This window comes from Dermacentor albipictus, chromosome 1, assembly GCF_038994185.2.
Source record: "Dermacentor albipictus isolate Rhodes 1998 colony chromosome 1, USDA_Dalb.pri_finalv2, whole genome shotgun sequence".
Classification (NCBI taxonomy): Eukaryota; Metazoa; Arthropoda; class Arachnida; order Ixodida; family Ixodidae; genus Dermacentor; species Dermacentor albipictus.
The window spans coordinates 149,494,221-149,507,519 of record NC_091821.1 but is presented as its reverse complement, the minus strand read 5'-3'; positions in this window follow the sequence as shown (position 1 = coordinate 149,507,519).

Genomic DNA, 13,299 nt, shown 5'->3' with positions numbered 1-13,299 from the left:
TCTCATCAACCGTCCATGTCACAGACATACACCGTTTAGGACGGTCGAGGTGCATAAAACTCATTTTTGAGGGAGAGACCTTACCAACACATGTCAAAGTGGGTTATGTGCGCCATCCTGTCCGTCCATACATCCCTAGGCCCTTGCAGTGCCGTAAATGCCAGAAAATCGGGCATGTAAGTGCTGTGTGCATGAACATGATGACATGTCCGCGATGTGGTGGTGATCACGATCAGTTGACGTGTGCTGGCTTTGACTTGAAGTGCCCTAACTGCGATGGGCCACACGAGGCAGCGTCGAAGGACTGTCCAAAATTAAAGACTGAAATGTCCGTGCTAAGGAAAATGGTACGAGATCGATCTACACACAGAGAAGCTGCTACCAAGGTCCACCGCCGCCAGAGGCGCTCACGTAATCGCAGAAGGAGATCAGCATCGACAACAGGACAACCTGTGCTCCAGGAAAAGTCGTCGCGCGCTCATGCTAGTCCTCAAACGTCACAGGCACCTTTAACCACGTCTACTCTTCTAAACACCAAGGACACTACAATATGGCCTTCCCTGCCATCTCGGAGTACAGAAGTGCAGCCGGAACGCCAGCGTGACCATGAACCTTCATCGTCGGATAGGCATATCAAGGCAATGCTTGCACAGTTGATTCGTTCCTTGCGAATGCTGCTCATCGGAGTTAAGACGCCCGTTGCAAAGGCTGCGGTGCAAATTCTCGACGCACTAGAACCAGTGCTTGCTGCTGTATAAAGGCTAGTAAACGCCATGGCATCATCAACTTCAAGGTTGTCACTACAGGAAAGGATAAACGGTTCCGTAATATTCCAGTGGAACGCACGAGGTCTACGGGGTCGCCTGGGAGATTTTAAACAGAGAGTGCTCAAGCATCGGTTTCCAGTTATCGTAATATGCGAGCCGAATATGACATCGCCATTTCGACTCTCCGGCTATGAACAATTCGCGTCTGGGACAAGTGGAAATACTAGCAAAGTTTTGCTATGTGTGCGATGTGACCTCACGTATTCGCTAAACCAAGTTCCGGTGCATAACAGCAATGAGTACGTCTCGATAACACTGAAGCTAAAGCGCCGGATAATCTCGATCATCGGTGGCTATATTTCTCCCAGGGGAAGATTTGACTCTGGACACCTGAAACTCGTTCTTGACTCTTGCCAAGGACCTCATATTATTGTAGGCGATTTCAACGCGCACCACCATCTCTGGGGTAGTAGCATCACAAACCTTCGAGGAAGACAACTTCTTAACTTCACAAGCAGCAATAATCTTGAGATCCTGAACGATGGCTCACCAACATTTCTTCGTGGCACGACGTACAGCAGCTGTCTCGATTTAGCTATCGCTTCACGATGCCTTTCGTCTTCTGCTGCCTGGTGCACAGATGCTGAAACGTATGGCAGTGATCACCTACCTACTTATGTACAACTGAGGTGGTTTACAAGACTTCCAAGTTCTCATACGCGACGCACTGACTGGGATGCGTTTCAGAACAAGCTAGAAGAATCTTGCAACTGTGTAATTTCACCGAAAGAGATTGAAGAGCGCATTAGAGCAGCAATGCACGCAACAACACGCATCATCGAAACTTCAAATTCAAGAACATCCGTTGACGTTATATATGAAGAGCTGCGGGCAGTCCGACGTCGCGCCGAGAGGAAATACAGGCGAACTAAATTGATATCAGACTTGAGGACGTCACGCCGTGTGCAAAAGAAAATTCAAAGATACTTAGACAAGCTCGACAGGCAACGTTGGAGGTCATTTTGCACCAGCCTGGACCCAAGAAAACCGTTGTCCACAATATGGCATGTTGTACGAGCACTACCATCTCCTCCACAACAGCTACGTCCCTTCCGAGCTTTGGCTATCATCCAGACGCGCAGTGAGAAGGAAATCGCGGAAGATTTCTGCATACACCTCTCTGGATCTACAACATCGGTAGCTTCAGTGCTCAGGTGTGCTCCTCCAACAATGGACGATCGCCTCGACCTCCCATTCACGCTGCAAGAGCTACGTGCAGCGATTTCCTCCTCAAGACACTCAAGTGCGCCTGGTCCTGATGGCATTACCTATTCCACCTTGCGCCATCTAGGCCCTCGAGCGACTGAAGAGCTCTTGGCTTTATACAATCTCTCGTGGTCCTCGGGAACTGTGCCTGCACATTGGAAGACAAGCAAAATTGTGGCATTATTGAAACCAGGCAAGACACCCCATGCTATGCTTTCCTACAGACCTGTGGCGCTTGCCAGTTGCATAGGTAAAACCATGGAACGCATGGTTTTGACGCGCCTGGAGTGGTTTTTGGAGAAGCGTAATATATATCCAGGCGCAATGACAGGTTTCCGAAAGGGTAGGTCGTCAATCGACAGCGTCATTGACCTAGTAGCAACTGTTGAACATCAGAAACGTCGCCGTCGATTAACGGCGGCTGTCTTTCTAGATATCAAGGGTGCTTTTGACAATGTTCTCCATGATGCCATTTTAAATGCCCTAGAAGAATGTGGCGTCGGGGGACGTATGCATCAATGGATAGCCAGCTATCTTCAAGAGAGAACGATATTCATGACAACTCCAGACGGGGAAACAAAGAACCACCCCGTCTATCGTGGAGTGCCTCAAGGAGGTGTATTGAGCCCAACCTTATTTAATATCGTTCTCATCGGACTGATCAAAGAACACGCAGGCGCAGTCTCGGTCTCTGTGTATGCAGACGACATCTGTATATGGACCACGAGCTTAACGCGCTTACAAGTGCAAACGAAGCTGCAGCGCGCGGTGTTGATAACGTCGACATACCTAAACAGTCGCGGACTGCAGCTTTCACCGGAAAAAAGTGCAACCATGGCATTTACACGAAAGTCAATGGCCTGCTACCCCGTTATGATTGATGGGAAGATTATACCTTCAGTAACCGACTACAAGTTTCTCGGAGTCATCATCGACCGTGACTTATCTTGGTCGAAGCACCTCTCAGGATTAAGAAAAAAAACTAGACAGCTTTACTCAGATCATTCGACATATGTCTGGAAAATCATGGGCGCCATCCAAGTCATCTCTTCTGCAGCTCTACCAGGCACTTTTTGTTGGCTACTTCCGCTACAGTGCGCCTGTACTTTCTCGGGTTAGTACAACTGCTGTACGCACACTTGAAAGTGCTCAGGCTCGCGCACTGAGAATTTGCCTAGGACTACCACGATGTGCATCTACTTGGGGCACTATTGCAGAGGCACGTGCATGCCCAGCTCGAGTTTATCTGCAACATGAGCCATTGCGAGTGCATCTAAGGGTACTGACTAGACACAGGAACCATCCACTCACGAACGTCACACGCGTACGGCCTGTCGCCGCCTACTCAGAAGCCGTGTTGTCGCAGCAAGACTTATTGCCGTCGGACTTCGAACCGTATGACATACCCGAAGTTCCACTCTGGACGATGGCAAAGCCAATGGTGAGGCTCTCAATCCCTGGAATAACGAAGAAGTCGAAGATGCCGCTTGCTGGCCTCAAGCATTTCGCGCTATCATACATTGCTTACATGTATGGATATTACGAACATATTTTTACAGATGGTTCGGTGACACAGACCTCATCCGCGGCGGCCTACACTGTGCCAGGAATGGGGATCGCACAACGGTTCAAGATAGGACACAGGACGTCGTCTACAGCAGCTGAGTTGACCGGAGTTCGAGAAGCAGTTCGCTGCATACTGCAACAAAGTCCCGAGAAGTGGACAGTGTTCTGCGACTCAAAACCAGCACTGCAACTCATCAGCAATTATATGAGTGACAGAACCGCATATAGTCCCCTGGTTTATGACATCATGTATCTGCTTGCTGAGGCGTCTCATTCCGGACATACCATCGTGCTGCAGTGGATTCCTGGCCATTGTGGAATAGCTGGAAACGAACAGGCTGACGCAGAAGCAAAACAGGCGCACACTGACGGAACTATTGTAAAAATTCATTTTTCCTGGTATGACATTAACGCCTTGCTCCATACCTCCCTTAAAACTTCTACGGCACAACATTGGGACAACCCCGAGTATCGACAAGAGCGCCTCCATAGACTTGACGCTGGATTACAATTCCGGCATCCACTTCGGTTGCGGAGAAGCCAAGAAACGCTCATTCATCGATTACGGCTGGGTGTGGCATACACCAACCGATACCTTCACAAGATTGGACAAACACGGGACCCTGAATGTAGCGTCTGTCACACTCTCGAGACAATAGCTCACGTACTTTGCGTGTGCCCTCAATATGCGGCCGAACGAAGAAAACTCAAATCTACAGTTGACAGCTTGGACTCCCGCCCCTTTTCAGAAGAAAAGCTTTTGGGCGCGTGGAGGAGTGTTGACTGTGCCCAACGTGCCATAAAAGCACTTTTGAACTTTTTAAGTGAGACTGGTTTAGACGATCGCCTCTAGAAGCTGTGAGAAGTGTAGTCAGTGCGAAATGTGTTTGCGCAAAAACTTTTTGTGGCAAGATTACTTTTTGTATGGACAAGATTAGTCTTAGTGTATTGCGTCTCCAGTGCGCATCCGCATATTGGACAACGTGTATATAGTATCTCATTGTACCATATCATAATCATCCGCCACCTACTTTTCCCTGTATTTCCCACTTCCCCATTCCCCAGTGAGGAGTAGCAGGCTAGAGACACGCTCTCCAGGCCGACCTCTCCTCCTTTCTCTCCATTAAAATTTACTCCTCCTCCTACATATACTAATTAAAAATATGTGCCATATTAGCAATTTCGCTAATGACTTTAGGCGGCATGTTGTAACGTCAGAATTGAAGTCAGCTAGTATTCAAAGTATAACCGCTTAGAAAGTCTGTGTTTCGCACCTGTTTTAAAAACTACGTAATCAAATTGCGCCATGAAAAGTGTTGTTGTTGCCCTTGACATACACCGCTAAAGGAATTGAAAATGGAAAACTACAGTATATTCCAGAAGAGCTACAATATATTCCAGAAAACAAAAGACATCTCGCCCGAAGGCTCAAGCACTGACAGGGATCGCGAAGTTTTACTCCAGAAAAATGCAGCATGGAAATACGTGTACGTTTAGTGGAACAGCAGTGCAGTTAGCAGGGGAACTTTCAGACCGTAGTTTATGTCAAATGGCTGTCTCCAGTACTGGCTGACTTTATTTCTGCCTATTCGAAAAGTTGTTCATTAGTGATCGTACTAACAATTTATTATGACAGATCATCAACTACCATCGACCAGAGATTATAATCATGTCTCAAATCCCTTATTTTTCATAATCGGATACATTCGTGGGGTGAACCCGTGGCATGTCTCAGTTCACTGGTCGAGCTCTTGCCAAAGCCATAGCCTTTGAGTGGGTGAAATATGTAAGCTGTATGTCTTCGCGTCTGTACAGAAGTACGTTTATCTAGGTCAATTACTCACAGGGGACCCTGATCATCAGAAGGAAATTTACAGAAGAATTAGGATGGGTTGAAGTGCATACGGCAGGCGTTACAAAATGTGACTGGGAGCTTACCACTGTCGTTGAAAAGAAAAGTGCACAATCATTGCATTCTACCGGTGCTAAGGTATGAGGCGGAAACTTGGAGGTTAACAAATAAACTCGAGAACGAGGACCGCACACAGAGCGATGTAACGAAGAATGTTAGAGGTAACGTTAAGAGACCGCAAGAGCGCGAGATAAGAGAGAAAATAGAGACAGCCGATATTCTAGTTGACATAACGAGAAAAAATAATGGAGCTGGGCAGGCAATATAATGCGTAGCGTAGATAACAGGTAGAAAATTAGAGTTACAGAGTGGGTGCCAAGGGAAGAACAGCGCAGCGGAGAGAGAGACAGAGAGAGAAATAGAAGACAGGAAGGGCAGGGAGATTAACCAGGCGCACGTCCGGTTTGCTACCCTGCGCTGGGGAAGGGGGTATGGGGATGAAGAGAGACAGAAAGCACAATTTCGCGCACAGTTCAAGGCTCGCATCGAGTCTACGCATGGTTCCCAAGACGACAGCTGTCGACTTGAGGTACTTCAGGAGTACTTTCGTGGCTTTCTGTGTCATCGAAACGTACGGTCAGGGTCCAAGAATTTTCATTACGGAAAATGGTCTAGAGTCCAGCTGGGTCACTGCTGTCTGGAGAATTTCGCGCTCGACGTCGTATTGGGGACAGATACATAAAATGCGTTCAATCGTTTCTGTGGTTCCGCAAGAGTCGCACATGGGCATATCCCCCATTCTACTGCGGAAGGAGTAGGCCTTCGTAAATGCCACCCCGAGCCAGAGGCGGCACAATACTGTCGCCTCAGAGCGGGAAATTGTTGATGGCACTTGTAGCTTTAAGGATGGATTCAGCCTATGAACATGAGACTTCGGGAGGGTGGGAGAAGATTAGTATTTGTGTGTCATAGCTCTAGCCACAATATGAAGCTTTCTTGCAGCGTCGGTTCTTGATAAGGGGATTGGAACTGGTTGAGCATCCAGATGGGCAGACCGGGCGGCTTCGTCGGCGAGGTCATTACCAGCAATACCAGTATGTTCAGGTAGCCACTAGAATACAATTTCATGCCCTTTAACGATAGCTTGATGGTGATATTACCTTATTCCCTATGTAAGCTGCTCATGAGTCCTATGGTATAGGGCAAAATGCAGACTCTGAAGTGCCACCTTAGAGTCGCAAAACATGACCCATTTCTGAGGTGTCTCTTGCCGGAGATATTTGGCAGCAGCACGCAGGGCAGCAAGCTCTGCCGCTGTTGATGTTATCATTTGGGTCAGTTTAAATTTGATTGTGGTTTTCGTAGCCGGAATGACAACGGCGCCTGAAGAGCTGGTAGGTGAGACCGAACCATCAGTATAGATGTGTATTCGGTCCCCGTATGTCTCATTGATTAATAGCAGCGTCATCTGTTTCCGAGCTATTGTTGAGTGATAGGCCTTCTTCTTTACACCCGGAATACTTAGGCACACCTGAGGCTGTTAGAGATACCACAAGAGTAATGAAGGCCATGCTGGTGGTATGTATCCTAATGGAAAATAATCTGAATGGGTGATTATAACTTCAGAAAACGTTGCACGCATACTCGGCAACGGCAAGAATGCCAAGTGATGATTAGGGACGCGGGAAAGATGGCGGATATGAGTCCTGAGACAATCCACAGCCACGTATGTTTGGATGGGATGATCTTTGGCGAGCACGATTGTTGCAGCTGTTGACGCACAGCGAGGAAGTCCTAAACACGTGCGCAATGCTCGGCCCTGTAAGCTCTCGAATGAGCGAACATTTGACTTGCACGTACTATACACAACACTGGAAGGCTGTAGCGTAAATATTCTAGGAATAGAGCTCTGTACAACTGAAGCATGGAGCGTATAGATGTGCCCCATGTTTTCCCGCACATAAATCTCAGTAGTTGGGCAATCGACAACAGTTTTTTCTTCAGGTACGTGCAATGAGGGCTCCTGGAAAGATTTCGGTCGATTATTACACCCAAGAATCGAGAGGTCTTTCCATAGGTAATAGAGTGTCCTTTAATACATAGGTTTACGTGTGAATGGAAACAATTCACATTTCTCGGTCGATACAGTCAAGCCTTGTGTTTGAAGGTATTCTGACGTCAAAGTTGCTGCCCGCTGCAAACGCGCGCGAACCTGAAGGCGAGTTATGGCAGACGTCCAAAGGCAGATGTCATCTGGGTATATCGAGAGGTAGATTGTTTTAGGTAAAACTTCAGCTAGTCCAATGAGTGTCACATTGAACTACATGGGATTCAATACTCCTCCTTAGGCACGCCACAGTAAGTCAAATATTCAGCTGTAGGGACATCTTCTGTATGTACAAAAAACGACCGGCTAGTTATATAGTCGGCTAGCCAGTGAAACATTCGGCCGCCAATTCCAATAGTCTCCAGGAAGTTGATGACGGCGTCATGTGCAACGTTGTCATATGCGCCTTTCACGTCGAGAAAGAGCGCAACTGATATGCGCTTACGGCTTTTCTTCTGTTGCACAAATCTAGTCAGGTCAATGACACTATGAATGGAGGAATGACCCCGACTAAAACCTGCCATGGAGGCTGGGTAAATATTGTAACGCTCGAGATACCATTCTAAACCAGCAATGACCATCCTTTCCATTCCCTTTCCGATGCAGATGGCCAGAGCGATAGGGCGTATTGCCGCCAAAATCCAACGGAGATTTTCCCGGCTTTAGCGAAGGTACCAGCTGGCTTAACTTCCATTGCCGAGGAACTGTACCTCCATGCCTTGAGTTTTTGAAACTGCTCAGAAGGGTTCTTCTTGCAGCTTGTCCAAGGTGTCCCAGGGCAGCATAGGTGACGCCGTCAGGGCCCGGAAAGGATGGTCGTTTCGAAATAGCCAGCACGGCTTAGAGTTCTTCCACGGTAAAGGACACGTCCAGTTCTGGTACCCGAGCCGCAGGGAGATTACTTACATCAATGTTGGTGTTGACAGGCTCGCCAGTGACTCTCGCACACAATTCATCCGCCACACCAAGCTCAGTTTCGCCAAGACGGAGGGGCAAAGCTGCGAATGGGTGTCGTTGTTGCGGGGATGAACGAAGACCGCGGACTGTCCTCCAGATATGGGAAAGCGGCTTCCGAGGGTCCAGTGACTCGCAGAATATCTTCCATCGCTCACTCTCTAGTTTGTCTATGCGACGCTGAATTTTCTTTTGAATGCGTCGTGCGTCTCTGAGATCATAAATTGATTTAGTGCGTCTGTATCGTCACTCTGCACGTCGTCGAATCGCACGAAGTCTCTCAAGTTCAATGTCGAAATCTGTTCGGTTTGACGACATTGCTAATAAACACTTGGCAGCTTTCATTGTTTCTGCCACGGTGTCGTCGACGTTGCCGGTGAAATCTCCCCGACACGCTTCTTCCATAAGCGACGTGAACTTATTCCAGTCAGTGCTGTTCGAGACGCTATGACGCTATGAGAGAAAGATCGAGTCAGTCCATTAATATTTAGGTAGGTGGGAATGGGATCACTCCCGTGATTCTCGATGTCACAAAGCCATTTAACATGTGACGTGAAGCGCCGTGACACCAAGGTCAAGTCGAGGCATCTGCTATACACCGGACCACGCAGATATGTCAGGCTACCATCGTTCATGATGCAGAGGTCACAATCAGAGGCAAGCGACACAACATTCCTTCCCCTTGAGTTGATCCTGGTGCTTCTCCAAAGCAAGTGTTGCGCATTGAAGTCCCCAGTGAACACCCAGAGACCATCAGTTTTCTGTAATATATATTTCAGTCTTCCACAGTCAAACTGCCTTGATAGGGAGATATAAATACCAATAAGAGTGAAAGACACTTTGTTCTTTTTGACGCGGAGGCATGCGTATTGGTTGTAGTCATGAAGCTGAACCGTATGCGAAACATAGGTCAAGTCCGTGCGGATGTAAATGAGGACGTTGCTTCGTTCCTCGCATGTGGAAGAAGCAAAAACTTCATAACCAGATAATCTGTAAGGAGTTGATACGTTTGGTTCGCAAATAACAAGTATAGGGAACCGGTTTTTCAAGAGAAGTTGGCGCAAATCCGAGATTCGGGATTTCAAGCCTCTGGCATTCCATTGAAAAATCGTCGAACACCGATTTCAGTGCGAAAAGGAAGGTTTGGGTGAGCCATATGTTGCTTATATTAGGCTTGCAAGTACTGGATTCAGTGCGTTCAGTATTTGCAATGCGCTTTGAGCCGTCGGTGTCTGCAGCTTGTTCAGTAGCATGCGAATAGTATTCATTAGTGATCGCACCATCACACTCACTTGCCGATCCTGCTCAATCAATTTACCGGCAGAAGATGCTCGGGGTAGATTACTTCCGTCGGCATGCAGTGAATCTGCAGGTGGTTGCTGTTTTGGCAACGCAGGCCAGGCTTCGGTGTCCATATTTTTCTCAGTGCCCTTGTCCTTTGTAGGCCTTTCTGATGTGCGTGGCCTGTGTGGCAGTGGATGAAGTGACAGTGGATGTGTGGCACACGCGTCACCGACGCAGCTTCTTTTTTTAACAACGTCGGCGACGGGAGCATCGCCTCCTGAATTTAGCGGCGGCTTCTCGATGAGAGGAATGATCTCTTGTCATTTCTTTTCAGATAGCAATTTCTTTATTAATTTTTGGGCAGTCCTTTGATGAAGCCTCATGAGATCCGTGGCAGTTTGGACATTTCATGACAGTGGCCGCACATTTATCCGCGGCGTCTGGCTGAGAGCAGCGGGTGCACACTGTTTTGTTCTCACATACGCTGCTCACGTGTCCTAGTTTCATGCAGTTGCGGCACTGCAGATGCTCCGGAATAAAAGGCAGGACAGGATGACGAAAGTGGCCCACCTTAACGTGCGACGGCAGGCAGTCGCCCTTGAACACAATCTTCACGCAACGTGAGTTGCCCAGGCGCAATGCATCAACAATGACGTAATGATCACTCGCTGCTTTAACCAGAACCGGCAACTCATTTCTGAGGATGGCCTAGTCTACGTCGTATATGACACCGGTGATGACATCAGAGCCCAGCGGTATGTGATAGCACACCTGCATGCCATCAAGATCTGTTACCTTGCGTAGGGCGCTAAGAGCATGCACCCGCATGCGAACATCAACCGCCAGTACATTTTTGCTAGTGTTCGCTCTAATGTCCGTGGTTTTGTTGGGCACCCTGGTCTCCAGCTGAATCGAGACAGATTGCCTATTAAGCCGCTTTATGTTAGCGTTGGGTATCACAGGCATAAACAAGATGGTGTTGGTGTCGGGGCTCCGCGTGGGCCCAACAGTTTGCGTACTGGAGGACGAAGAGGCCCTGGTGTTCTTTCTCTTCGCCTTGCGGCTCCGCACAAGTCGTCGTCATCAGAAGGGCCCTCGCTGCTGAGCGAGCAGACATGGGTGCCCTCGCTGCCACTGTCAGTCTGTAGCCCGATCCGTTTCCTGTAGGTAGCCGTCGCTGACGCTTCCGGGTCCGGCAGACGCCATGGATGGTACACGTCCATCGCCACCGAACTAGGTGCGACGACTGTTAGATACACTGGAGATTTCACAGAAATAGCCAGAGGTAGAAAAACAACACTCCGCCCATAGAAACTTCGTCGTCGTCCAGTCAGCGCAGTGGAGGACGACAGAAAACTGGGTGGGATGATGAAATCAGGAAATTTGCAAGCGCAAGTTAGAATAAGCTAGCGCAATACATAACTGAAGATCGCAGGGTGAGGCCTTCATCCTGCAGTGGACTTAAAGTAAGCAGATGATGATAATGAAGAAGAAGGAGCTGATGATGACCATGATGATGATGATGCCTTCGCTACAACGGTGATATGTGCTGAGAGAAGCAGACTGGCTTTGTTCCTCTAGAACTCTGTAGTCCAAGAAATTCATCGGTTGTTCTCCAGTTTCTAAGGCAGCGGCTAAGTGTGATCAAGGTGGGTACCTTTTTCTTTTTTTATTGTAATGAAAATAAAAGAAAGAGACGTAGTCACTTTATAATGGTGACGGCTACCTTTCATGCTGAAATATTGTCATTATTTAAAGAATACCCTGGCTTGTCGACAGGATTACTTACTGTTCCTTATTCCTTTTCTCTCGGTTGAAGTAATAATGAATTCATTAGCTATGCAAAATGCACTTTTATGCTTTCTGAACGCAGCGGCATAGAGGACAGCAAAATGGGGTGATCATTGCTGGAACAAACTAGAGCAGCCAATAATCACTGAAAGCAAGAAAACCACGCAGGAACAGTGATTTCATTCATAAGGGAAACTTATTTTCAACCACTCGAATGGAGCGGAAAAATTGAAAGGATGTTGAAGAAAACGCTGTACATTTGGAATAAGATTCCAAGCCATTAGAATATCGCATATAGTGCCTAGTAAGCTGCCCCCTCGGACCTTCCACGGGTAGTTACGTGTGCAGTCGCGTAATATAGCTTTAATAGAGTAATCGTTTGTAGGTCTTGACCAAGCGCCAGACGTTGATCGTCTGATTGCACAAAAACTAATATGTTTCTAAGGTTCTGTAAGACACTTCACGCAATTACTACGAAGAACTGGGGCTATTTGAGAGTTTTTGAATAGGGGCCCTGATAGTTTGGGGCCCCAAAGAGCTTTTTGGGTGTTAGCGTTGGGACACGCAGGAGTGAAGAGTTTTAGAAGATCGCTTTGCGTTTGCGGATAGCGTCTTGCGCTGACAGAGCCACTACGGCGTCAAAGAAAAGCTATTAGAAATAAATAAAATATACCATTTTATGATCGGAATAGTAATTTTGACTTTCGTGTTTTAGCGTTTAATTCCATTTTAGAGGTTATTCGCAATCAGCGGCGTCTAATGAATCAATCTTCATGACACACGCTAGTTGGGCGAAGGCGATAACCGCAGTCACTTCTAGCTTGCGAACTTCCCGCGTTACCATGAATCGAGCCCAGTTTGGTGCTATAGGTTAGAGCTGTCGCTACGCGATCGTTAGATCATTAATACACACGCTGCAGAGGGCGCGATAATGTGCGGGTCAACACGACTAATGCGCATTTTTCCGCTGAGACTTCTAATCCTTGTGTCGCAAGGTGTAGACATGTCATTAACAATTCATTCATTCATTCATTCATTCATTCATTCATTCACTCATTCATTCATTCACTTTATTTGTTCTTCACAACAATTACACACTGTGAAAAGAGCCAAGGAGAAAAGCCGTTACTCAACGTCTTGACGAAATCCTTGGCCCCGTTTCGGCATCACCAGCAGCAGGCCAACAATGTAGGCAATGAAGGAAAGAAACAACACAGATAGATACGGTTTTAGAAGTGCGTTATGCGCTGAGGCAATAAAAAAATACCACAAACAAATGGTACAAGTTTTGCGAGAGCGAAATATTATGGGCGAGATTATTAGCCCGTTGAATTTTGTCTGTGTAAAAATTATTTTTAAATATTGTATAGATGTATAAAACACATGTACCTCGTGTACTCGTTTGAGTTAGTAAAGTAGTATGGCCAGTTTGTGAAACTTATTTTTGCAATATCCATTTCGGGATTCAGGTTGCGCCGTCTTTCGGCGAAGCAACCAACACGAACAGGCGAGTGTCTTCGAACGCGCGCAGGGTGGCGCAGGGTGCGTCGCAGTTGCGCGACTGCGCGATTCCTTTGACTGCCAAATAATTCCGCGTCTTTTGATTTGAATTTGTGTCATGTAGCGAAAGCTGTCAATGTTCTTGCGTACAGGTGGAACTTTCATTTAAAGGTTGAATTTTCTCATAAACTCGTTTACGTGAACGTAGTTGC